We start from the raw sequence: 27326 nt of genomic DNA, 5'->3' as shown, positions 1-27326 counted from the left end.
CAGAGGACCTGAGTTTGTTTCCTAGTACGCACGTCAGGTGGCTCATAACCATCTTGGTTATGTGGTTTGAACAGGAATGGCCCCACAGACTCATGTGTGTGAATGCTTGGCCCACAGGGAGTGGAACTATTAGGGAGTTTGTGGCCCTGTTGAAAGAACTATGTTACTATGGAGGAACACAGAAAGGGACACACACACACACACACACACACACACACAAATACCTTCCATCCATATATACACAATTAAAAATAATAAAAATTAATCTTAAAAAAACTAAAATATTTAACCAAGCATATAAACAAAGCTCAAAACTAAACAAAGACTTTATCATGGAAAACTTTGTTATACTTTACAGTGCATATGTGCACAGGTAATTCACAGAGTGAAACTTCTGTTTCAAATCAAACCTGCCCCAGCATCTCTCCCCTCCCATGAGTCACTGTTACAACCCATGGCAACTCTGTTACCTTGGAGACAACACCCTAGATCAGTGGTTCTCAACCTTTAGTGCAGTTCCTTATGTTGCTGTGACCCCCAACCATAAAATTATTTTGTTGCTACTTTATAACTGCAATTTTGCTACTCTTAAGAATTGTAATGTTTTGGAGTTCAAATCCCAGCAACCACATGGTGGCTCACAACCATCTGTAACAAGATCTGACTCCCTCTTCTGGAGTGTCTGAGGACAGCTACAGTGTACTTATAATAAATAAATAAATAAATCTTTAAAAAAAAAAAAAGGGCTGGTGAGATGGCTCAGTGGGTAAGAGCACCCGACTGCTCTTCCGAAGGTCAGGAGTTCAAATCCCAGCAACCACATGGTGGCTCACAACCATCTGTAACAAGATCTGACTCCCTCTTCTGGAGTGTCTGAGGACAGCTACAGTGTACTTATAATAAATAAATAAATAAATCTTTAAAAAAAAAAAAAAAGAATTGTAATGTTTTAAATATCTGATATCCAGGATATCTGATATGCAACCCCTGTGAAAGGGTCTTTTGATTCCCAAAGGGGCAGAGACCCACAGGTGGAGAACCACTGCCCTAGATCCTCACTTCCTACTCCATATCCAATGGGCTAAGTACACCCTGGGTTCCCCTTGCACAGTGCTCTGGACTGGCTGTTTTTTTGGCTTTCACGGGTTACAGAAGAGTTTCCCAGTCTCCTCCTGTGTTTCTCTGCTCCCAGCCCTGCTTTCCGGTGTCTGACTCTTCCATAGCAACCAAAGTCTCACCTTGTTCTGTGGAGTCAGTCTTTGTCTTTTCCTTTAAAATTTATTTATTTATCTAATGTGTATCAGTGTTCCATCTGCATGCTTGTGAATGTGTGTGAGTGCACTGGCTCCCCTGGAACTGGAGCCACAGACAGCCATGAGTTGCCATGTGGACTCTGGGAACCGAAGCCTGATCCTCCAGAAGAGCAGCTAGTGCTTCCAACTGCAGAGCCATCTCTCTCTCCAGCCCTTCTGTCTTTCCTTGATGTGGTCAATCAGCTCTGGGCTCTGCTTATCTCCATCTTCCGCCCCTACGTCCTGGGTATCAGAGCATTATTGCGACATCCTCACCCTGGGATGGAGCAGATATTTGGTTCTTTCTCAAAGTCTTGAGGTTTTGCCTTAAAGTTACCTTTTCGCTGAGGCCCTTCCTTCCTTCCTTCTCTGTCTGTCTGTCTGTCTATCTATCTATCTATCTATCTATCTATCTATCTATCTATCTATCTATCTATCTATTTACTTATCTATCTACCTATCTACCTAAGAATGAGACTGTGTCCACTATATAGACCAGGATGGCTTAGAACTTAGAGAGTTCCACCTGCTTCTGCATCCCGAGTCCAGGCATCAAAGTTGTGTGACACCATGCATGGTCTGATCATCCAGTTTTAATTGCGTTTCAAACCAACCTCTCCCCCTGTCAATCCACATTCCCTTCTCTGTCTTCCCCATCCTTCTCTCTCTCCTTACAAACACAATTTCCTTATTTATTTAGGCTTCTGGGTAATGTGCTTACCCTGTTCCATCTCCCCTGCTCCGCCCCCACCCTCCCGTCCTGTCCCCCCCCCCCCCCCCCGCCCTCCGGCTCCGTCCCGTTTCTGGAATCTACCACCGTGTTACTGATGTTCAGGTAGGCTTAAATCTCTCTCTGTTTGCTTGTGAGCCTAGCTCCTAACTGCTGAGCCATCTCCCCAGCCTCTGGCCACCACCTTTTTATGTAGCGGAGGAGGACAGTGCTGGATAGTTTTATGTCAACTCGATAGAAGCTAAAGTCATCTGAGAAGAGGGAACTTCAAAATGCCTCCATAAGATCGGGCTACAGGTAAGCTTGTAGGGCATTTTTAAAATTAGTGCTTGATGAGGAAGGGCCCAGGCCACTGTGGCTTCCATTCCTAGGCTGGTGGTTCTAGGTTCTTCTTATTTTTGATTATTTTTATTTTATTATTTTATGTGTACAGGTATTTTGTTTTTATGTATGTCTGAGCAGCACATGCATGCAGTACCGCCAGCGACCACAAGAGGGCACCAGATCCCCGGGGATTACAGATGGTTGTAAACCATCATCTAGGTACTGGGGATGGAACCCAGGCTCTAAATCAGAGAGCCAGTGCTTCAGCCTTTGTTGTTGTTGTTGCTGTTGTTTTTTCGAGACAGGATTTCTCTCTGTAATCCTGGCTGTCTGGAGCTCAGAGATCTACCGGCCTTTGCTTCCCAAGTGCTGGAATTAAAGGAGTGAGGCACCATTGCCCAGTGGTCCTGGGTTCTATAACAAAGCAGACTGAAGCCGGGCGGTGGTGGCGCATGCCTTTAATCCCAGTATTTGGGAGGCAAAGGCAGGCGGATTTCTGAGTTCGAGGCCGTTCCAGGACAGCCAGGGCTACACAGGGAAACCCTGTCTTAATCCCCCCCAAAACCCCAAAAAACCCAAAAAACCAACCAAACAAACAAACAAAAAAAGCAGGCCGAGTAAACCAGTAAGCAGCACCCTTCCATGGCTTCTGCGTTGGCTCCTGCCTCCGGTTCCTGCCCAGTTTGAGTTCCTGGCCTTTGATAATGAACGTGGAAGCATAACGTCAAATAAATTTTTTTTCTCCCTAGGCTGCCTTGGTGCTGGCGTTTCATGGCAGCAACAGAAACCCTAAGACAATGGCTTTGAGCTGGGCGGTGGTGGCGCACGCCTTTAATCCCAGCACTTGGGAGGCAGAGGCAGGCGGATTTCTGAGTTCGAGGCCAGCCTGGTCTACAAAGTGAGTTCCAGGACAGCCTTGGTTACACAGAGAAACCCTGTCTAAAAAACAAAACAAAACAAAACAAAACAAAACGACAATGGCTTTGAACTTAAAAAAGTCTTTACTTGTATTTATGCGGATGTGTTTGTGCCTGAGTTTACCTGTGCCGTGTGTGTGTGTGTGTGTGTGTGTGTGTGTGTGTGTGTGTAGCCGCCTGCAGAGGCCGGAACATGCCAGCTCCCCTGGATCTGCCATCACAGGTGATTGTGAATCCTTTGAATTGGGTGCTAGGAACCCACCTGAGGTTCCCTGAAAGAGCTAAGCACTTATCTGGGGAGCCATCCCCCCAGTCTTGACCTTAAGCTTCTGGTCTCTACTTTCTGAGTCCTGGGGTTACAGGCAGGCCTGCACCCAGTTTATGTAGTTAAAAAAATTATTTATTAATTTATTTTATGTATATAAGTACACCATCACTGTCTTCAGACACACCAGAAGAGGGCGCCAGATCCCATTACAGATGGTTGTGAGCCACCATGTGGCTGTTGGGAATTGAACTCAGGACCTCTGGAAGAGCAGTTAGTGCTCTTAACCACTGAGCCATCTCTCCCACCCCCAGTTTATGTAGCCTTAATGACTGAACCCAGGCTGATCCTTGGGCCCAGTGCATGGTAGGCAAGCGCTCTAGCAACTCTGCTATAGTAAACTCCAAATGTTTCCACACCATTTGGTATGGCTTGTAGTAAGGTCTTGAGAAATGCCAAACACGTGTGACATAAAGAACACTGTTTAGGTGAATACCCCAGTATCTGTGTGTAAGCAGCAATCCCAGGCCTCTTAGATTTTATTCACTTCTTATTTCTAGTTGTCTCAGATTTCTTCCCAGGTATGTCCCTGGTCTCCAAGGCTCTCTAGTCAGCCGATGACATCATCCCCTCCCCCAACCCTGTGACTCAGACGTGGCAATGTGTCCTGTCATCCCATATCCTGTCTCACATGATCTGTTCTTCACCTAAGGACTGTGGTCACACGTCCTGGGCCTGAAACTCAAGGAGTCACACTTGATTCTCAAGTGGTCTTCTCTAGTGACTTAGATGTGGTATCTCCTGAATTACCTTTTGTTCTGAGGGAAAACCGACTCCAAGTTCAGTTTGGAGGCGTCCCCCCCCCATGTCTTTTCCTTTCTGTATCCCCTGGAGCTCCAGCTATAACCTGTTTAGATCAACCCAAGAAGAATTTAGAATTTCAGGGTCTAAGCAGTCATAGAACAGGCGCACTTCCAGCGGCGGCCACACGATGGCAGCACAGACCGGGTTTAGAGACGAGACCTGCTGCCTGAGTCTAGCCTTCAGCTGATAATTACTGGGGCTCCAGAGATGTGTGGCACAGTCCTCTCTTTAAGGCTGGGGGACTTTGGGGCTGGCCCAGGGGCGTCAAGCATGGGGTTGTGTGTCTGTAGACCGACCAGGAAAAGGCCTACCATGGAGTTCGATCCCGCCGACGAACATGGTGAAAAAGAACACGTACACACACGTGCACACGCACGCACTCATACACACACGCGCGTGCACACACGCACATACTATAATGAAAATGTAGGACAATTTCTTGTGGAGTGACCTGGGATAAGCTCTTTGTGCCTCTGGGGCAGCTTCCCACCCATGCAGGGAGTGGGTCGCTCCTTTGGATGATGGTTGTTTGACATTGCTGGAGTGACAAATGGCCCTGCAGCTGCCAGCATCTCGCAGCTGTTACTTCTGAGGCCCTGACGGCTCCAGCATTGATAACCTCCTACCTGAAGTTGGGAGGCAGTTATGCCACAGGGCCAGCAGGGGGTGCTGTGTTCTCTGGATCTGGCATTGGGTTCCCCAGTGGGGTTGGTTGTCTTAGTCTGAGTGGATCCTGGGAGGTTCGACTGGGATGCAGTGGGTAGTGTCTGTGGGTGTTGGCACAGTTTGCAACTGATGGTCAGAGTTCTGGGTGGCGATTGTGGGTTTACCTGTAATCATTCATTCATTTAGTGTTTAAGCACCTGTCAGTTGTCAGGCATTGCATTGGGAACAAAGCTGTTAACAGGCGCACGTCCCTTTTCATGGTTGTAGATCCAGGTGACAGGATCTGAGGGAGTTCAAGGGAAGGGGCAAGGCAACCAGGAAGGCATGGGGAGCCTGGGGTGGTGGGGCTGTATGGGAACTGAAGTGAACAAGAGATTCATAGGACTCTTCTCCTCAGACACTGTCCTGGGGCGTGTGGAGACTGCTCAGAATCTAGGACTAGCCTACCGCAGACTCTGTGTGTGTGTGTGTGTGTGTGTGTGTGTGTGTGTGTGTGTGTGTAAAGGTGTGGGTACATAGCTCCAAGTGTCAGAAGGCATCATGCCCCCTCTGTGTAGGTCATTGGGCTGTGTGGGGAAGGAGGAACACTCCGTCCCTCCCAGCAGAGACTAGATAGAAGTGCAGCGGAAAGTGAAGTAATATGTTAGAGTTCAGGTGAGTGGAGGGAAGAGACTAAAGCAAGAGAGAGAGGGGGGGGGGCACAGAAGGATGGCAAAGGATGCTCTGAGCCTCAGTTGAGTCAGGGGAAGTGTGGGGCAGTGGGGAGGGGGAAATGAGGGCCATTTCTTTCCATTATGAAGAGCAAAGCTCTCTGCTCTGGTCAGGGAAGGGGAGTGGGCGGGGGTGGGGTGTGTCATCTTATACGTCCTTCGCAGGTCAGAGAGCAGGATTTGAGGGCACTGGATCAGTGGAAACCATCTCAGGCCACTTATCAGATGGGGAAACTGTGCCAGACTGAATTCTCAGTTCTTGCTGGCACATATTGATTGATTGAATGTATATTATGAATACACTGTAGCTGTCTTCAGACACACCAGAAGAGGGCATCTGATCTCATTACAGATGGTTGTGAATCACCATGTGGTTGCCGGGATTTGAACTCAGGACCTCTGGAAGAGCAGTCGGTGCTCTTAACCCCTGAGCCATCTCTCCAGTCCTTGCTGGCACATTTTAAAATGCCGGCACAGACTCCTAGGAGCTGCTCAGGAAAATGCCCATCAGTACCGACCTCTCCTAGTACCTGCTAATGCTGAGTACTTCTGGCCCAGTCTCTCTCCCGTGAGCAGCACTGAGATCCATAGACCTCTTGCTTGACTGTGTGTTTCCATGTGTGCGGAGGTCAGAGGTCAGCCCCATCTGTTTTTCCTCAGGTGCTGCCCACCTTATTTTCTGAGGTAAGGTTACTCATTAGCCCGTGACTCATGGAGTAGGCTGGCTGGCGATCAATCTGAGGAGTCTACCTGTCTTGGCTTCCTCAGTGTTGGGATTTCAGGTGATTGCCCCACACCTGACTTTCTACATCTCCTCTACAGGGGAGAAAATGGAGGTTGAGAGATGTTAAGTGGCAAACCCAAGGCCTCATGGCTAGCAAGATTCACACCCAGAGTCTGGCTCCTAAGTGCTCTCCCAGCTGCTTGGAAGGCCACATCTGCTATAGATCGGTTGGCTAGGCAGGGTTGGGGCTGCCCTAGGGGCAGGGGTAGAGTTCTGCCTGTGTGCACCTCGAGTGCTAGAGGAGCCTGTGGTCTGGGAGGCTGCTGTCAGAGCTGCAGTCGCCGAGTGGGTGACCCTGAAGTATCCACACCTCCTGCTTCTTCCTAGAACAGTAGCTCCCCGTTACCATGGAGCTGGGACAGAACCCTTCCACCTGGTGCATTTCCCAGCTCTGGGACCTCAGTTTACCTCAGCCCCCTCTATCTCTACCTAAGCTCCTAAGCTACTCCTTCTCTGTGCCACCCTGTGTCCCTGCCACTTGGTCCCCTTGGCTTCTGTAGGCACCATTTCCCCTGTGTCTTTGCCTGGCTGATATACTCAATGGCCTGGAAACCTCTCGTGACCAGCAAGGTGAGTGGCCACGGTGCTGCCTGATGATGCTCTCCATCCACCTAAATATGCCTTATTTCCCCTTGGAGTCCTGTCTGGGTATTTCCCTCCACCAGGCAGGTACTGGGGGTGGGGAACACACTGCCCTTTTCTAGGGTTTCTCCTACATCTAGTAGAGCATCTTGCGTGGCGCTCAAGTGGTGTAGGGTGGATGATCGTAGCTGCCACCTTGACACACCTGGGAATAAAGAGCCTCAATTGAGGAGTTGCCTCCATCAGGGTGGCCTGTCTGTGCACACTTCTGTGGACCCTTAAAGGGATGTTTCACCAAGGACTGAGTTCCTAGATGCGCTTTCTGAAGTGACCACCAGGTGACAGCAGAGGCCGAGTCGGCGATCAGACTAGATGCTCCGTCTGCCGGCAGGGGGCACTACTGCCTTTCAGATGCAGAGAACCTAGGTGACCTGCTGTGGGAGCAAGGGAGGCTCAGGCCGAGGGAAGGTTGAATTTCTTTCGCCAGGCAGCCAGGTTAGAAGCCTGGGTGACCCCTGCTCGCCTCATTTGTGCAGAGGGTGGTGAGTCCTGCTTTATAGGTCCCACAGGCCGACTGTGAAGGGTGCTCTGCCTCCCAGGCGTGAAAGACGTCGCGGCGATGAACTGTGAGGCTGTGGCCCAATAAGGCTTTGGTAATGGGCACCTACATTTGAATTCCATACAACTTTCCCAAGTCATAAAAATAACCTGAGCTCAGGATGTAGCTCAGTGGTGGACCCCCTGCCCAGCATGCTAAAGGCCCCCGCGTAACAAAAACAGAAACAAATGTCCCCAAATCGGAAACCATTGTTCCTTGGATGTTTTAAGAGAATGACTGTCTGATGTTGGAGTGTTCAAGGCAGTAATCTGCATCCAGCCGGTGGAGAGCAAGGAGGAAGGAAGATCAGGACGCTGGGGGCAACACGATCGATGCCTTGTTCTCAATAAACGACAACAAAAGAAAACGCTCAAACAAAAGTTGGGCTTATTGGTAATTTCCTGTAGCTGGCAGGACTTGAGAGGCTTAACTGAAGCAGAAAGATCTCCTAAATTTGAGGCCAGCCTGAACAGTACAGAAAAAGATTCCCACCCCCTTTTAAAAGCTAAACTATCTAAAATGTAAAAAAAAAAAAAACAAAAAACAAAAAACAAAACAAAACAAAAAACCCAACCAAACAAAAAACCAAAAAACAAAAAAAACCCACTTTATTTTTATTCATTTATTTTTATGTGTGTGGATGTTTTTGCCTGCGTGTAGTCAGTGCCCATGGAGACCAGAAGAGTGTGTCAGATCCCCTGGAAGTGGCGTTACAGAGAGTTGTAAGCTGCTCTGTGGGTACTGGGAATAGAACCCGGGTCCTCTGGAAGAGGAGACGGTGCTCTTCTTGACTGCTGAGCTATCTCTCTAGCTCTGCAAAAATGATTTTTAGCTGTAGGGTGAGTTTGGCCCTATGAAGACGGAGACCAGGGCTGGCCACACTGTAGGTACTCAACTTGGCAGTGCCGAGTGTCCCAGACCCTCCAGGGAGGCCTTCTGAGCCTGCAGAGGTCAGGTTGCAGTTCTCAAAATCAGATTTTGCAGCTTCGGCTCCATTTGTGGGAATTGAACTATGAATGTTAGAGTTATGGCTGCTGGCTGCATCTCCATACCCTATGCTCTGCCTTAGCCCCTTTCCCCTCATAGGGAGGCCATTCCTTCCCTCAGGGAAGCCCTGTTTTCACCACTGAGAGAGGCCCACTCTCATCTCTTCTTAAAAATGCATAAAGCCAAAGGCACTTTCGGTTGACTATAGAGTTCATGAAGTCTTCTATTTTTAGATTGTTTTGAGATACTAGATAGCACAGGCTGGCTTTGAACTTACTATGCAGCCAAGGATGACCTTGAATTTCTCATTCTTCTGCCTCCACTTCCCAAGTTCTGGGAGGAGGAGATGTGTCCTCACGCATGGTTTTAGGTGGTGCTGGGGAGCCAACCCAGGGCTTCAGGAATGGCTGGCAGTTGGTTACCAACTGAGCTACATCACCAGCCCGAGTTCATGAGTTTTGACGAATGTTCACACCTCGGGAATTATTACTAGAGCCCAGACAGAGAACACGGTCAGGTCTTGATTTAAAAAATATAAATGAAACTCAAGCAAAATCTCTCAGAGGTAAAATGGGCGCGGTGTCCCAGTCCCAGGAGAGCCCTGGACAATTCTGTGTCAGTGTTGCTTAGGGACCTCGGTGAAGCAGGGCAGGTGGGCACTTGGTGAGGCTGTACACTGTGGTCTCTGGGATGGAAACTAACAAATGAAGTAAGAGCCGAGCTGTGGCTAGATCCCGGTCCCCGGTCCCCGGCCACTTGGCTTCAGCCCCATCCTGCTCTGCCTGTCTCCGTTTTCTGGTGTCTTCCCCCTCACCTGCTCCACTCCCAGCCACTCCAGATGCGACTGAGACTGCAGCCTCGCATCTCCTGCGTTGCTGGCCAGAAATGCAGAGTCTCAGGTTCAGCCACAGGTAGAGGCTGAGCAGCACTGGCTTGCCTTGCCTCTTCCCTGGGAGTGGTGGCTGCACTTTCTCTTCTCTGATGCTCTGAGGGCTTCTGGAAGGCAGGAGCTGAGTCTCAAGTATCTTCTCTAGGGCCTCCATCTTTCTGCCCCGGGGAGAGCCAAAGATGGATTCATAGAAGGAAGGCCAATGGGCGACTGGAGTTTTCTGGGGAGGGAAAAAGGAGCTTGTGGGAAGAAGGGGCCAGAGGCGGGTGGTTTAAACTTGTGGAGTCTAGTCCTCCATTCACTGGGATGGCTTCTGCCCAATCCACTCAAGGAGCCCCGCACGTTTACATACATTTGCATACATTTGCATAATTTTACATACACTCTACCTTCTAGACTCCTTTCCTCTTCTCTAGGTTCTCAGAGGAGCAGGTTGGATCTGGGGGCAGGGGACTGGCAGGGCCAAGGACTGGGGCACTGGGAATGTGCCTGGGCCACAGCTCTCTATCCTGGGAGATCAGCGCTTTCCTATCTGGGTGACTCTCCCAGCCCAGGGCTGGCTGGGGCAGCTTGGCTGGCACTGGGCTGGTCCCTCTTGCTGGGGTTCCACAGGGCTCCCCCTTTTCCCTGTACCCCCATTACTATGCTACACACAGCTGTTCTTGTGGTAGGATGTCTACAACAGTGAGACAAAATGTTGACCTTGAAGATATGAGAGCCTGCTGTGTGTGAATCTGGTTCCACAAAACACAAAAGCAGGAGCCATGAGCCTAGGCTGTTAGAAGTCATGGTTATGGGGCTGGAGAGATGGCTCAGAGGTTAAGAGCACCAACTGCTCTTCCAGAGGTCCTGAGTTCAATTCCTGGCAACTACGTGGTGGCTCACAACCATCTGTAATGGGATCTGATGCCCACTCCTGGGCATGTGTCTGAAGAGGACCGACATTGTACTTGCATACATAAAATAAATAAATATTAAAAAAGTCATGCCCCCACTTTGGGGGCTAGGGCCTAGAGAGAGGCACAGAGAGCTCTTGGTACCACGTACATTCTTTGTCCTCTTCATGCTAATGATATGAGTGGGTTCATTCTGAAAGTCCATTAAGTTGGACAGTGGTTCCATAAGTACTTTTCTGCACAAAAATAACAAACTACAGAGGCTGGAGAGATGGTTCAGTGGTTAGGAACTGCTTTTCCAGAGGACCTGAGTTCAGTTCTTGGAAAACCCATGAGATTTCTCTCAACAGCCTGTAACTTGAACTTTAGGAGATCTGATGCCCTCTTCTGTCCTCTGTGGGCACTCACACACATGTGCCATATGCAGACACATACACACATATACATACATAGAAATAAAATAAGAACAGGCTGGGGAGATGGCTCAGCAGTTAAGAGTGCTTGCTGCTCTTACACAGGACCTGGATTTAGTTCCCAACACCCATATGGTGGTTCACAACCATCTATAACTCCAGTTCCAGAGGACCCCGATGCCCTCTTCTGAGCTGTCCAGGCACCAGGCAAAAGTGTGACCCTAACCTTCAACAGGCAGGCATTCTATGCATGCTAAGATCTTTCTAGAAGCTCTGTTTCCCATCCACCCTTTACCTTGTCTGTCCCCCTCGTGATGGTTCCTGAGTTTCTTCTGTGTCTATTCGCTTTGCCAGCTGGATTGTGAAGTGGCCCAGGGCTGTGCTGCCCTTGTGTCCTCTTGCATAGGATCTGAACACAGAGACTCCCGGGGTACTTCTTCTATCTAGAGGACACACTCTCCCATCCTCTGAAGGCCACAAGTGGGCTAAAGGGTGGGGCGACAGAGTCAGAGGAGGGATGGCTAACTTGGGGTTGCCTGGAGGGGGCATCTCTGTATCTGTGTCCTCAGAAGGCTGCTCTCTGCAGCGTTGATGCCCTGACCTCTTTTCCTGCCTTGTTTACTGAGGGTGGCACTTCCTGTGGCCTGTGGGTTTCCCAGAAGTCTGAGTCCTTACAGAGCCCTGTCTTCATACTTAGGGAGGAGGAGACAGGGCCCTGGCTGTTTTGGACTTGTTTGCTTGGACCCAACTTACCCCTGCCACTGCTTGTCCTGAGAGTCAGGGCCTCCCGGCTGCCCTAGTTACAGGACCCTGTCAACAGGCTCAGAGCCCTTCTCTGATCCTGAGACTTCCTGTCACTGGAGCACTGGTCTCTGGCCTCTGTGTCACTCTTTTGTGAGTAGGAGAAAAATTCAGCAGTTGTGGGGTCGGCCAGACAAGCTGAGGGATCCCCTTGGGGGACTTTAGGGCCTGCCTGAGAGGTATGGTTAGTGGGGGCCAGCAGGCTGTCACTTTTAGCTGACAGGTGTATGGTGGCAATGTCCTCCAAAGTTCTGTCCCCAGGTTCCCCTGGGAGGCAGCTGGAAGTGCTGGGGCGGGCCAGGGAAAGCCCAGAGCCTAAGCTTTGGCCAACTTGATTCTAACCTGACGCAGGTCTGTTGCTCTCCCTTGCCTCAGTTTACTCTCTTGTCAGCGAATTCTCCCCACAGGACTGAGCTAACTTCCCTACAGTAGTTTACAATTTGGTAAAGGGTCAGGAGATTCCTCCTGCCTTATAAACTGAGGCCAGAGTCTAGACGTGATGTTCGGCAGGCCAAGTGTTGCTTTTGGCTAAGTTTCTAAATGCTAGAGGACAGCTTCTGCTAGTCATTTTATCTCTTGTGTGCATATCCTAGAACTCTGGAGTCCCAGCTAGCTGCCCTGCCGGGGCCAGGGCTTCATTTTCTATGCCCCTCTCTTCTGGAGGCCCAGCTCCGGGGGCCACTGGAGAGTGGGCTTGCTGGCCTCTCTCCATCCTGGGGCCTGCTCCTATCCAGGACTCTTGGCTCCCAGTTGCTTGAGCTTGGGCCCAGGATCAGCCCCGTGCAAGGCCCTCTGAGCCCACTTGGTGTGCATGCCCGACCAGCCTCTCCTCTCGTCTTTCTCTTTTGTTTTGCCAACATGAGGTTTTGGAAGGGCAGGTCTGAATCAGACTGGAATGAGGTCATGTGTTTACTCAAAGCAGAGGATTGGGTCTTGGCATTTCCTGGGGGATGGGGTGTGTGCGTGGGGGGGTGGGGGGTGCATGCTTGAGTTAGAGGAGAGACCTCTCTTGGCCTCCCTGCTGTGGTGACCACCATTCAGTATCTCAGGCTGCCGACAGGGCCAGGAGGCCAGATGCCATCTTACCTCTAGTTTGTCCATGCCGATGGCACTGCTTGGCCACAACCTGAGTCCCTTACTTCCCTTTGGTTTAAACTGTGGCTTCTCCCCAGTCCCCTAGACTGTCCCTGCCCCATCAGTGTGTGTGTGTGTGTGTGTGTGGGGGGGGTTGGCTCTGTGCTGTCTGTTGGCCAGCGACCTCCTGCACCAGGTTGTGTGCTCTCAGATGCTAGACAGAGCCTCTTTCGACACTCCGACCTGTAGCTTGCCTGTGGCTCTGCACCAGTGCCATTGCAGGTTGGCTCAGGCTGTGACAGCGACCTGGTGGGCTATGCTGGGTTATGGCTGGGTTGGGGAGAAAGGGCAGGTCCTGCCTTCAGGGTCATTGGAGTAGGAGGCCCTTTCTCTCTAATACCCTATTAGTCTTTCTGACCCTAGCCCTGGCCCCTTGCCCATAACTTTATCACATCCCACACATCCCAGCTGGGCCCAGAGATAGTGAACTAGCCTTTACTACCAGGGGATTCAAGGCTGATCACAGTTCCGTGTCTGGAACTTCATCCTTCCATCTCTCGCACAGACTTGTCCAGCTCACGACAGGAAAACGGAGCAAGAAAATTCCCCCCAGAACTGCCTAGTCCAGTTCCTGATACTTCAGAGGTGGGGAAATCGAGGCCTAAGTAGGGGCAGTGATTTGCCCAAAGTCACAGGTCCAGATCTGATGTCTGGGGCCCACCTATATCCGGGAACTGGGTCCTAGGTGGCCTGAGGTGTGAAGTCAGTCAGTCAGTCGTCAGCCCTAGAGTGGGGACATACATCTCAGAGGCCCAGTCCCGCCAGATCTCTCTGGACCCCTCCAGCCCACCCCAGCGGCAGAAGAGATCCACCCTTCCCCCAGCACTTGACCCAGCCAGGCTTTCTCCCTAGAGCCAACCAAGGCTAGGTGCAAGTCTGAATCGGTCCTGGGAGCTTCGAGTCCCAGCTGGCCCTCCCTGCCCCGGGGCTCAGGGAGAGGGATGTGAGCTCCACACCCCAAATCCTTCTGCCTTCCCTCCCCACCCACACTTCTGCCTGGGGCCCAAACATGGCAGAGAGCCAGGGAGTCAGGGAGCCAGGCCCTCACCCTCTGGCCTTGGTAACCAAGGCACAACACCCAACACTGGAGACTGTTTGTCCTGCCAACGCCACACCCAACCAACCTAGGCCCGCAGTTCAATCAGCTGGGGGAAGAGGCTTAGCTCAGGGTGGGATAGGGAAACAGTGGACGATGGGCTCAAGGTCCATGGCCTGGAGACTCTCACCCTCCTACCACACTCTCCAGGGGCATAGAATACCTGGCTGTGGTCTCAGTAGCTTGGGCCCCTCCTCTAGCTCCAGCTTCCAGCCCTGAATCCCTGATTCAGCTAAAGGGCCTGAATGGAGGGTCCAAGTGTGATCCATAGCAGAAGAGCAGAGGCCGGAGAGCAGTCCCTTGGCCGGTGAGCCACAGCAGGGTCTCAGAGAGGGAAGCCATGAAGCCATGGTCTCTTTCTTTCCACAGGCAGGGAACAGAAGGGAGCTTGGCTCCTTCAGTCCTGGAGGGCTCTGCTGTCTGGTGCCTAGGGAGGAAAGGATTGGTCTAGCCTGGAACTGTGGGTTGGCTCAGTGGGCAAGGTGGTGCTTAGGGAGGCTGGGGTAGCACAGATCAAAGAGTAGTGTTTCTGGCCTTCGCTGGCCCGTGGTATTCATATACTAAGGCTTGAGGCTGTGGGGAGAGAGGAAGGCTGATGGGGAACGCTTTCCTGAGGATCTCTCAGATCTCTCTCTTTTCTGGAAAGAACAAGGGTCCTGGCTTCCAGGCTGTACTTGGGCTGAGGCAGTGAGGCTGAGATGCCCCAAGTGCCCCTGTCCTGGGAGACAGCAATGGAGGATCTCGTGGGGGCCCTGTCTGCAGCGGGGTTTAAGAAGACTCGTGGGACTTGGCCAGTACTTCTGTTTTGTTTTGAGAAAGGGTGTCCCTGCGCAACAAGCCCTGGCCATCTTGGACTCGCTTTTGTAGTCCAGGCTGGCCTCAAACTCACAGAGATCTGTGCCTGCCTCTGCCTCCCGAGTGCTGGGATTAAAGGCGTGCGCCACCATGCTCAGCCTAATATTTCAGTTTTTAAGGAAAGGTGGAGAGACAGAACCTTTTTTGTGACTTTTAGTTCTTTCTCTTCTCTTCTCTTCTCTTCTCTTCTCTTCTCTTCTCTTCTCTTCTCTTCTCTTCTCTGTCTCTCTCTCTGTCTCTCTCTCTCTGTCTCTCTCTCTGTCTCTCTCTCCCTCTTTCTTTCAAAACCCTGGCTGTTCTGGAATTCACTGTGTAGCCCCTGCTAGCCTCAAACTTGGGGTGATGCTCCTGCCTCAGCCTCCTGAGTCTGGGATTGCAGATGAGAGTGTGTTTGTACTCGGCTCAGACTCCATCTTCTGAACTCCGCCTGACAGGCAGGGCCCAGGCTCTCCTCTAAGGTACCAGGCCTACTCAAGTCATCAGCAGTTTGTAGCTGCCTGTTAAATGATTCTGGGTTAAGTCTCCGCTGCCCAGATTACACAGCTCAGTTCCACATGGAAGACACCATAGATAAAGCATTTCCCAGATCCCTGTCCACAAAGCAGGGGGCCCAGGCTCAGAGAAGGCTCAGGCTGGGGAGTAAGGCTCAGTGACAGTCTCTCAGGGGCCTCTAGCTCTGCTGACACTGCTGTGTGTGTGTGTGTGTGTGTGTGTGTGTGTGTGTGTAAGTGCATATACAGCCCAGTACAGTGTAGAAGGGTACACTGGACAGTGTCCCTGCATCTATCCCCCCAGGATCATGGGCTAGGTGGGTCCCAATTCCAGGCCCTGTCCCTTGCCTGGCTCTGGCTATGGAGAAACTTCAGGCAGGGTGTGGTGGGAGAGACTTGAACTGCTGAGATTGCAGCTCTGCAGACCCACCCCACCCAGGCTGAGTCAGCTCGCTGGCGGGAGCCAGAGGGGTGGCAGCTTTCCCAGGGCCAGCCTGGGCGAGTCTGCATTCCTCCCCAGGAGAGCGTCTGGGCTTGGCAGAGCCAGGTGTGCTGTGCCTCTCCCAGCCTCGCCTGCCACCCGCACCTGAGCCAGCTCAGCGCTCAGGCTTTGTCTAGGGACTCACCTGGCAGCTGCCTCGAACTGGGTGTGGGAACTGCTTGCCTTGCATGTCCTTGCTGGGTGGGGTGCGGGCTCAGAGAAGGCAGCGTGCTGGAGCCCCAGTTCCCACAGTAGCCAGGACAATGGCAGAGGGAGGCGAGACGTCAGTCCCTGCCCACCCCTTTTGTGTCTGCAGTTAGAGGCCTGGAGTTTGAGGGGCAACACAGCATGGTTTCGGGCTTTGCCCTTGCTGGTGGCTGAGGCAATGGGGGCAGAAATCTGGGTGTTCCATGAGCTGTGGCGGTGGGACCTGCAGAGGCTGGGAAACATCAGGGAGGCACTTTAGGCTTGCTGCCCTGCTGTTGGGAACCCTTTTTAGCTGGCAGCTCTAGGTAGCCAGGTGGGGTGGTGGGGCAGAGGGCGGGGGTGGGGTCTTTTTCCCTTGTAGATCCCCAGTTCTGGGGATCATTACCAACATCCACTACCCTGGCCCTGCTCCTCTGGGTCCCAGCTGGGCTGTCTGCTTTGCCACTTGGGACTGTGAAGGGATCTACATAGGGCATAGGTCAAGGTTGGCTCTCATTGACGCTAGAGTTTTCCCACAATCCACTTCTTTTTTTTTTCTGGGTCTCATTTCCTCTCCTATAGAAAGAGTATAGGAGCCCTTTACCTTACTAATGTCATTGGGTAGAATGTGATTCCTACCATCCTCCATTTCCCATGATGCTATGAACAGAACTCAGGGCCTATCTATGTGTTCTAAGCAAGCGTGTACTACTGAGTGACATTCCTGCCCCAGTATGTGATCTTTCACTGAAAGTGTGCTTGGGATCTGATGGGATGGACTGATACCATCTTCCCTACCTGGGACCCTGGGTAGCTTCCTGTTGCCCTCTGTGGTCAGGATAAACTCCCAAGTGGGACTGAGCAGGAAACCTGGGACTTGGAGACCTTACCTCGTATTCAGGTTTTTTCCTTGATGCCTCTGCTGGAGCTCACACCTCAGTCTATCTGTTTCTGGCCATAGGACGTTCCCTCACATTACGGACATCTCTTTCCTAGGCCTCATCAGTTTGGGAAACAACTTGTTTGGTCTGTGCTGGATCCCTCCATCACACCCATTTCGAGCTGTTTCTTGGGAGCCCGTGGGCTCTGGCCGGGCCCAGGACAGCTTGGGCTACATAAAGCACTTCTCAGGTCTTGGTGGGAACTGACAGGGTTGGCCCTGGGCCGAGGGTGGGCGTGGGAATTCTGTCCTACACGAGAGGTCAGGAAAGGTGATTGCAGGGTTTGGGGTGGGGAGAGAAGGCAGGATGGTGCACTGGGCCGTTGGGCCTTCCATGTGTAGCACAGCCTCTGTTGTGAGGACTGAAGGCTGCCTGGCTAGGCCTGGGTGAGGGTGGGGAAGCAGAGGAGGTACAATTCCTGGGCCCATCCAGTCCATTGCTGGGCATGGGAACAGGACCAGCCTGAGATGCCCAAACTGGACATGAAGCCCTCAGCAACTTTGGAGGACAACATTCCCTTCCCAGAGTTCCTTTGGCCGAACTTCAAGGGGCATTCTACAGTGACCTTGGTCCTGGGGTGTCTCTGGGGACTGGCTTCCTCCCCGTTTCTCTTGTCCTGTGCCTCGATGGGGTGGAGGGAGGAGATCGCCTGTCCTGGAGTGCTACAGCTCGGACAGCCTCGCTGTGTGTCCTGTCCCCGTGTCCTGAGGCTGAGGCTGGCTGAGCATGCACGTACACATGCATGTGTGTATACATTCGTGTGAGTGTGTGCTTAGTGGGGGAGGGCAGAAGGGCCATTGTGCATTCAGACTGTGATCTCTATAGTTGGGGTCTGGACAGCAAAGGATTCTGGGAACTGTTCCCTGACAGCCAGGTCCAGGGCAGCTTGGGAAGTTGTGGGAACAGGAGAGGACAGGTTAGAAGGGAGCGGCAGCTGCTGGAATGTGCAGGCCTGGTGCACCCCACCCTCCCTCAGTCAGGGTTGGGCCCTCTCGGTAAAGCCAGCACTCAGTCCTTCTCTAGCTGTCCCCAGCTCTGCCATCAAGCACCCCCTTCCTGCTCGCTCCTAGGAGGTGCTCCATACCCCCTGGCTTTTTGTTGGGTTACCACCAATTGGCCCAGCTAGGAAAGGCTTTGGGGGGGAGACCTTTTTGGAACGCCTAGAAACTTCTCTGAGTCTTGATGCTGGGAAACCATTAGTCCTCTGTACAGACAAAGGTTTTGTCGCTCACGGGGGACTTCATTCTGAGGAGTTAGGGAGAGACAGGGCCCGTGGGAGGACCAGTGGGTGGATTTCTAGGTCAGCCCCGCTCCCCAGGTGACAGCTGAGGGTCAGTCAGCCCTGTAGATTCTGGGTCCCCGTTTGCCAACCTCTGTAAGGGAAGCACGCCTTCCCTAGCCCATACCTACTGCCTTTAGGATCCAGGCCGCTTTCCCTGCTAGGGTCCCTGGCAGGCTGGCCCTCCCCCCCATCTCTCTAGGCTCAGCATCCATCTCTGTCTCCCCTCCTCTGGCTTGTCTCACTCTTCTCAGAGAGTGTGAGCTTCTTGTGTGCCACTGGCCTTCACACCTGACAGCCATACCCGTGTGGACAGGCAATGTCTACAGTGACTCCAGTTTGTGCTGTGCCTCCGTACCTGTCCTGCCTCTTGACTGGCCCAGGGTGCTTAGATGCCCCCAGAATTTAATCTGCTCAGGCCTTCGGTGTGCCTCATAAGGATAAGTGATAGCGCCCAAGTGTCCCTGTCAGGTTTTCTGGCCAGGCCTTGCCTCACACAGTTCAAAGGTGACCTAACTGGAAGGGAACTGAAGCTTGAAGTCATCAGGGCCTGGTGACCTGTGTGTGCTGTCAACACTCCTGGTCCTGATTCTGCTTGCTCTAGACTGGGAATGTGGGGGACATCACTCTACCTTGGGTTTGGTATCTCCTGGGAAGATTCTAGAAATCTATCCTGGGATCACGGCCTGTTCAGGCTTGTCTAGGGGTAGCCCTGTGGTAATGTAAGGTTTTTTTTTTTTTTTTTTTACTATAGTGGCAATGGCGGCTTTGTGTGAGTGTGAACGAGTGTGTAATGTGACAATGAAGAGGTTGTAGGACTGAAAGCACGGGCAAGTGTACAGGGCAAAAGTGTGCACACATGAGACAAGTGTGACTGTGTGTCAGTGTGAGGTTGTGTGCGCATGTGCGATTGTCTATGAGCATGTGAGAGCATGTGTCTAAGCTTAGAGTGTGGCTGTGTGTGGACCTGAGGATGCAGGGCTGTGAGGTATGTGTCTGTGTGCCACGTGCACGCACTAGTGCAAGGGCATGTGATTAGACTTGAATGAGGTTGAATGTGTGAGTCCATATGGTAGCCGTGTGCAAATGTATGTGTGGGCTGTGTAGGTGTGCATTTGTGTGCAAGCTCTGTGAAGGTGAGTTGCATGTGCACCTGTGTGAACTAGCCACTTGCGTTGGGGAAGTGCTGAACTTGGACTCAGGCCCACCTCTCCTCTAAGGTTATAGTCAATGTAAGTGAAACCCAGAGTCTTTCTATGAATTCTGGGAAATTCCAGGGAACTGCAGGCTCAACCCCCGCCCCCCAGGGGAGTTTCCACATTCTAGTGAGAACTTTGAGGCCTTTCTTTCTTTCCTTCTTTCTTCCTTCCTTCCTTCCTTCCTTCCTTCCTTCCTTCCTTTCTTTCTTTCTTTCTTTCTTTCTTTCTTTCTTTCTTTCTTTCTTTTTCTTTCTTTCTTTCTTTCTTTCTTTCTTTCTTTCTTTCTTTCTTTCTTTCTCTTTAAAAACGCAACATGGAAGAGAGTCAAAATAATACTGACAAAATGTATGTAGGATTTAAGACATAGAATCACAGGACCTTGCACTAGCATGCATTCTGAAATGTATATGTGTGCACACGTTACACATGACGCACAGACCCATACCTCACAATCTTATATCCCCAATAAAGGCATAGAATCTACTATGTGTTATTAGACACTCAAACTTAAAAAAATCAATTTAATTTGAAATCACATGAATGTGTGTGTGTGTGTCTGTCTGTCTGTCTTTGTGTGAGAATGTGCAAGTGAAGTGCCCACAGAGGCTAGACATATTGAATTCCCTGGAGCTGGACTTCCAAGTGATTGTGAGCTACCTACTATGGGTGCTAGGGACTGAACTTGGGAAGGAAAAACATGCTCTTAACTGCTGAGCCATTTCTCCAGGACCTCAGACACTAAATCTTTCGACATGGGCCCTTCCCCTATCCTCATGGCCCTGGAGTTAGTGAGCAGAAGCCATTCCCAGGTCTGAGGTCAAAACAACCGCGGTGTCTGTCCAGCTAGCCCCGAGCAGCTCAGTGCTGCCCTCTGCAGGCGCACGATCAGAGATTCGAGCCTCTTAGCTCCAGCCTAGGTGACAAAGAGCCTATCTGGCTCATCCAGTGAGACCCTCTTGCTGTTCATCCACACATGCAGAACATGCTTGGATGTGCATGTAGGGTAGCCATGTAGGTGTGCGCATAGCCGTTTCTTTCATTGGTTTGTATCGGGTTCCCAGTTTTGGGGGGTCACACCCTGTGTGGCATGCACACCAATAACAGCTGCTGCTGTTAAAGAATTTTCAGTAGGAAGAGAGTACTCCTCTTGAAGAATAGGGACTGACCCAGGGATCCCCAAACTCGAAGCTGGCCTTGGGGTGAGCAGTTTCATAGAGGAGCCTAAGGGGTAGGAAAGGAGTGACGCGTGGGACAATGGACACAGTGGCCCAACTGGGGCTTGGTGCAGTGGGAGAGTCGGGGGGTGGCATACTAGGGAGTTGTATAATGAGGGAGATGAGCTGACCCAGACTCCAGGGAAGGGGTCTGAAGAGGCAGCTGACAGATATGTGGTCCAGCATCCTCCTGAATTTCTTCTGTGTCTTTGTGAACAAGGGTGCAGTACCGCAAATTACCAGCAGATGGTGCTCTAGCTACAGGATTGAAGCTTAGGTTGCACTCTGTAATGCGTTCTTTCCAAGAATGGAAAGATGCTGGAGCCTAGAGGCCAAATGGCTTCCCTTTTAGGGCAAGAGGACCTTGGGACGAGGTGGGGCGGGACTCCACACTGTCCCTTCAGCTTCCTGGTCAGGTACCTGCCTGTTCAGCTTCTATTCTTTTCTGTCTCTCAGCGACTTTGAAACACCCCCCAGGAACATAAAGACCCCCTCTGGTCTGCCCTGGAGGTTTTTCTCTAGACTCCAGAGTCTGTTGAGAGTCAGACAGCCTTTTTAGAAAGTTCCTGGTTGTTATAATCCAGGGCTCCGCCCCACTCTCTTACTTCCCTGGACGGCCTGTAGGAGGAGATTCCTTGTCTGTTTTAAGCTGGAGTTGTTAGGACCAGACACAGCTCACTCTCCTGCCACAAAGATCTAGAGGCTTCCACAGGACTGGTTGGTGGGCACAGCTCTCTTCCTAGCTGAGCTTGGGGCTTGGGGGCTGTTCCTTAATGGCTGTGGGGACAATGGAGATTATGGAGGAGGGCCCTTCAGTTGTATATCCTTCCCTCCTCTCCTTTGGGGAAAGGGCTTTCCCAACTCTGGTGACTTGGTCATTCATTTGATCATTTATTTGACAAGCATTGTTTGGTGTGTCTATTTCTGGGGACAGAGATGGAGGTGGCCGGGTCCCATCACCAATAAACAGGTGAGGATGTACAAGGTGTCCCTCAGCTTCCCTCCGCCTAAATTATGTCTGCAACACAGAATTACAGTCATCACTGCCCACCTGTTCAACCTAGAAAGCTATCCCCCTGCTTCCAACCTGCCCTGGCCTGTGCCCTGCTGGCCACCTGCCCTGATCCATGCTCCTGCTGGCTACCCAGCTCTGTGTCCATTTTCATGTCTGTTTCCCAGGCTGTCACCTCAGTCTGGGGTGGGTTCTGGGTTCTCCCCAGTGTTACATTTTTCTCTCACTAAGGAAAGCCTTTTTCTCAAACTCCAGGAGCTGGGAGGAGGTGGGGCAGAAGCAAAGACACAATGGATGAAGGTGACCCAAAGGGACTGTTCAGATGGAAAAGAAGACCCACAGACAACATGGGGAAACCACTCACACAGCGAGTGTGCGGAGGCTGAGCCATGCTTGTGAACCATGTCATCAGCTGGCAAGGAGAAGACAGGCAAAGGTCAGGAAAGGTCAGCTTGTAGGGGTCAAAGGTCAGCTCGTAGGGGTCGGTAGGGACCCAAGAAGAGATCCTGGATATTTATGTCAACTTGATATGAGCTAGAGATATCTGAAAGAAGGGAACCTCCATTGAGAAAACACCTCCATAAGATTCAGCTGGAAGAAATTTTCTTAACTAGTGATTGATGGGGGAGGGCTCAGCCCATTGTGGGTGGTGCTGTCCCTGGGCTGGTGGTCCTGGGTTCTATAAGAAAGTAGGCTGAGCAAGCCAGCAAGTAACCCTCCTCCATGGCCTCTGCATCAGCTCCTGCCTCCAGGTTCCAGCCTGTGTGTTCCTGTTCTGACTTCCTTCAATGATGGACAGTTCTGTGGACGCATAAGACAAACAAACCCTTCTCTCCCAGGTTGCTTCGGTCACGGTGTTCCATCACAGCAATAGAAACCCTAACAAATCCAGGACGGATGCTTCGTGTCACCCAGGAGTTAGGAGTGAAAACTGAGGTGACCAAGGAGCCCTTTGACGTTGGCAAAGGTAACCATAGAGCCTGCAGCATGGGGAACAGCTGGGTCTCACTGGTTTCCCGGGCTGCTACAAGTTAGTGGGGAAGCTCAATTCTATTTGGTTGGGGAGTGGAGGCAGAAGGATCAGAAGCTCAGAGACATCTTCTAGTCTGCCACTAGATAGCAAGTTTGAGGCCAGTCTGGGCTACAGGGGACTTTGTCTTAAAACAACAACAACAACAAACAGTCATTGGGTATGGTGGCATGTATCTTTAATCCTGGCACTTGGGAAGCAGAGGCAGGTGGATCTCTGTGAGTTCCAGGATTGCCTGGTTTACATGTGAGTTCCAGGAAAGCCAGGGCCACACAGCGATACCATGTCTCAAAACCAAAACCACGGAGCCATCTCTCCAGCCCTCCGGACTGTTGGCACTCATCGCTCTTGCAGAGGTCTCACGATTGCTTCCATTATCCAGACTGAGTGGCTTACACCCACCAGTAACTCCATTTCCAGGGATCTGATACCCTCTGGCCCCGTTGGGCACATGCACACACATGTATGCATGCATATGTATGTATTACGCATACTTGCATCCATTCATCCATAATAATAAAAATAAATAAAAAATGAGAAAAAGGGATAAAAATTATTTGCCAGCCAGGTGAATGTCTATACTCCTTGGAGGTAGGTGGGTTATGTAAACCCGGAAGTTTAAGGCTAGCCTTGGCAACACAGCAGGACACTGTCTCAACCAAAAATAGAACATTACTCATTAACCCAGTGATCCCATTACCAAAGTTTCCCCTAAGATTGGGTTTGTAAAAGTTCACACCACCATATGTTCAGGGATGTATACTATGCCATTTTGTGTAAACAAAAAACATTGGAGTCCAGAGATGCTTGGAATGGAGGAGTGGATGGAAAGAGTCTGCTGTTTCAGAGATACTGTTGCCTGGGAGACAGGCCTTGAGAGATGGATAGTGTTTCCTTCTGTGGAATTAAAATCTATACAGTCTAGAGCTGTATCCCAATTGGTAAAGTGCTTGTCTAGCCTGGACAAAGCTCTGGGTTTGATTCCCAGCACCATATAAGCCAGTGCCTGAAATCTCAGCACTAGGGAGACAGGAGGATCAGAAGTTCAAGGCTGCCCTTCTATACATAGCAAGTTTGAAGCCAGCCCGGGCTATATGAGAACCCGCCTTTCTTAAAACATCTAGACGCGTAGACATATTAAGAGTAAGTAAAGGTTGAGGACATGGCTAAGTAGGGGAAATCCATGCTTAGCATGTACCTGGTCCTTGCTTCGGTGCCTAACACAGCAAGCAAGCAAGTTAGGGAACAAATGAATGAACAAACCCAAGCACAGCAATGATGAACACAATCTGAGTTCCTCAGTATCCCTTCCTTGCAGGTTTCTTCTCAGCCTTCGTTCCAGTCACTTCCCACATGTTCTGCAAGCCCAGACATTCCCCAGAGGGGTTCCAGGAAGCTCTCTCTCCACAAAGCTCTCCCTGGAAGCAGCCTGGATCCCAGCGAGGCGGGGGAAGCACTTTGTCATGTAGACGGCTGTGGAAGAAGTGAACGGAAGCCATCAGCAGATTCTGCCTTGCCTGGCCCAGGGGACTGTAGATCCTGGTTCTCAGGCCTGACACCCCATAGACACCACCCTGAAAGCTCTAGAGCAGCCTGTGGGTCATGACCCCCCCTTTTGGTGTGTGTGTGTGTGTGTGTCACCTATTAGCTATCCTGCATTTCCAATACATACATTATGATTCATAACAGAAGGAAAATTATGAAGTAGCAAAAAATAATTTTGTGGTTGGAGGTCACCACAACATGAGGTATTAAAGGGTCACTATGCTAGGACGGTTGAGAATTGCTGCTCTAGGGCATCAGGGACTTCAGTCTCTGTCTGGTGGCTCAGCCTCACTCTCCTCAACCTCAGGCTCTCTGAAGAGGCGCTCAGCCCAAGGGCCTGCGCATCTGGAATTATCTTCCTTGTGTATGGCTGGCTCCTTCCTCATCTCACCTTAGCTGTAGATGGGGACCTCCCTAGACTTGGAGAACACGTTATTCTCGGATTTGTTGATCTTACCCAACCTTTCCAGCAGACAGATTGCTCCATTAGGATAGAAAAGCGGGCTCTTACGTCACCACCCGATTTCCAGTGTCAGGGACAGCACCCAGCACAGAGCGCATGCTTAGCCAATAGAAAGACAAGCTGCATCTAACAGGCTCCTTTCCCCAGCACTCTGGTTGCGTCATTCCAGGATGCTGACCCAGCTTCCGGCCTTCAGGTATTCCCCAAACACACCTGGCAGGTCTTCACCTCTGCCTGGCTCGTTGCTTCTGCCCTGGCTTTGGAACCCAGCCTCCCAGTCAGTCCCTCCCTCTGAAACTGCTCTGTGCCTCCGTGTGAGTGACTGGCTCCTTCCTCACCCTGCCAAGGTGCTGGTCCACACATACCTTTGTCTGTCAGGGCACAGCGCTATTGTACTCAAATGAAATGTCTGTCTGTCTTTTGCTCACGGCTGGCTCTCGTGAAGGGCAGGGCTGGGCTGACTCAGGACTGTATTCTGAGCCAGCCCAGCCCAGTGTCTGCCACACAATGAGCAGGATGAATGGGTGCTGACTGAAGTCTAACCTTGGGCTCTCACTGTATCTATTCAGTTGACAGGTCACCACCGGCAGAGCACTTAGCACATGCAGGGTACTGAGCTAGGCGGTGGGACCAGAGAGCATCTTTTGGCTGCAAAGGATTGCCAGTGTAGAAGAAGAACAGACCTCCTTGAGAAATCTAGTACAAGTGAGAAGGGTGTGAGGACTAGATTGGTTTCTTTTTGCTGCTAAGACAAATGATCACCCCAGAGTCTTAAACACACACACACACACACACACACACACACACACACACACACACACACACACACACACTCACACACACACACCCTTTCATGACTGGAAGATAGAAGCCCACATCCCGGTGTCATGATGGCTGTCTTTCTCTGGGGACCCCGGAAGAATCTGGTCCTTGCCTTTTCCAGCTGCACCGTGCTTCTGGGATCCTCTACCCAAGTCTCCTGAACCACTGACATCTGCTTCTGCGTCTGCGCTGCCTGACTCTGCCTCCCAACTCCAGGACCCTCGTGATGACGCTTGAGTCCCATTTGCAGAGTCCTCTTTGCTTTATGAGGCATAGATTCCTCAAGTCCCCAGGGTCAGAGCAGGTACATGCTTGGGGTTTGCAGACACCGATGCTTACCTTTCATTGCTCTCGGGCCACTGACAACTGATGGCTGTAGTGTGCCTACCCTTACAGGTTCGTCATGTCCTCCCTGGTGATGGGCCTGACAAGCCTAGCCCTCTTGTTCTGCACAGGAACGAAAGTGGAAAGAGTGACTTACCTGAGGCCACACTGAGCTCTGATTGGACATTAGGTTCTCCAACTTGGGGTTCAGAGCCTATTCCATGCTGAACGTAGTCAGGGTTATAGGTCATGCGATATCTGGTCTTGGGGGAATGAGGAAGCTGCTGCTCCTTAGAGCCTTGCTACAGAAAGCACTTGCCTGTGACACACCGATGACCCGAGCTTTGAGCTGAAGGACAGGGGAAGGCTGCTGGGCTTCAAGGCTTGAAGGGCAGGACTGGGGTGAGGAGGTGAGGGAGACAGCGTGTTACCTGAGCCGAGAAGGCTGCAAAAGGATGTCTTGTCTTCACCACCATCTTTAGAGGAATGGACAAGGCGATGGCTTGCGAGGCTGTGGCAGCTCTGAGTGCTATCTCTTTTTCTACGTTTTCTTTTGGAGACTGGCCAAAGCCTAACTGTGCTTTCTGTGGCACGTTGGGCTTTCTCTCTTGCTCCTTCTCTGAAGCTGTACATGATGAGGGCAGCAGATGGGTGCTGGCTGAAGTCTCACTTTGGGCTCTCACTGTATCTATTCAGTTCGCAGGTCACCACCAGCAGAGCTTTTGGCATATGGCTGCTTGCTGACCTCCACTGTTTTTTTTTTTTTTTTGTTTTGTTTTTGGTTTTTTTTTTTTTGAGGCAGGGTTTCTCTGTGTAGTCCTGGCTGTCCTGGAACTCACTCTGTAGACCAGGCTGGCCTCGAACTCAGAAATCCGCCTGCCTCTGCCTCCCAAGTGCTGGGATTAAAGACGTGTGCCACCACCGCCCGGCTTGACCTCCACTGTTGAACACACCAGCCTAAGTCAGACAGGAGGGCTTTCTCCCTTATCCATCTCCATACCCCTCATGCCAGCGCCACCAAGGTTTACAAGTTGCCTGTCCTGTGGTTTTCCTGATCGGTCTTCCCTGGTTCTCTGTCATCCATTCCCAGGTCTTTCCCTAGCTCCCTTCCTGGGTCCTTTGTGTCATCCCAGCTCTCCTTGCCTGCTTCCCCTGTCAGTAAGGCTGGTGAGCCATAGTGAGGAGGTCTGGGGAGTCGGCAGTGGACCAATGGCTGCTATCCTGAGCTTGGGCAGAAGCACCCGACACACCAGCCCTGGACAACGTGAGGCCAAAGAGGAAACCAGCTCGTCCACCATCAAGGAAACTTCTCTTTGTAATAGAGGGAGACCATTACAGTAACCGTAATTAATTAAAATGCAGAGTTGTGGGGTGCAGTCCCAAAGAACACATCTACAACGTAACTTGCCTACCTAAGGCTCAGGGAACATTGTGGAAGAGGGGACAGTAAAAACTGTAAGAGCCAGAGAAACACCGAGCTTGCTTGATTGTGATTCCTAGGAATTCCAGAAGCTGCACCCAGAAACATTGCTCACT

The 27326-nt window shown here is 51.3% G+C and overlaps 1 long non-coding RNA gene across 3 annotated transcripts; it reads left to right on the top strand.

The window, feature by feature from the left end:
- Nucleotides 1-2101: 2101 nt before the first annotated feature.
- On the top strand, nt 2102-27326 carry Gm14206. 3 transcript variants are annotated; one of them, XR_880211.2, is made up of 5 exons: nt 2102-2319; nt 21862-22042; nt 22446-22573; nt 23955-25770; nt 26881-27326. It is a non-coding gene; the product is annotated as a predicted gene 14206 (long non-coding RNA). The 3 variants fall into 3 exon arrangements; XR_389039.4 differs by lacking the exon at nt 2102-2319 and adding an exon at nt 11604-11811; XR_389041.4 differs by lacking the exon at nt 2102-2319 and adding an exon at nt 13162-14255.

The sequence above is a fragment of the Mus musculus genome, chromosome 11 (genome assembly GCF_000001635.26).
Source record: "Mus musculus strain C57BL/6J chromosome 11, GRCm38.p6 C57BL/6J".
Lineage (NCBI taxonomy): Eukaryota > Metazoa > Chordata > Mammalia > Rodentia > Muridae > Mus > Mus musculus.
Note: the sequence above shows the minus strand (reverse complement) of the source record. Positions and strands in the feature narration are given on the sequence as shown.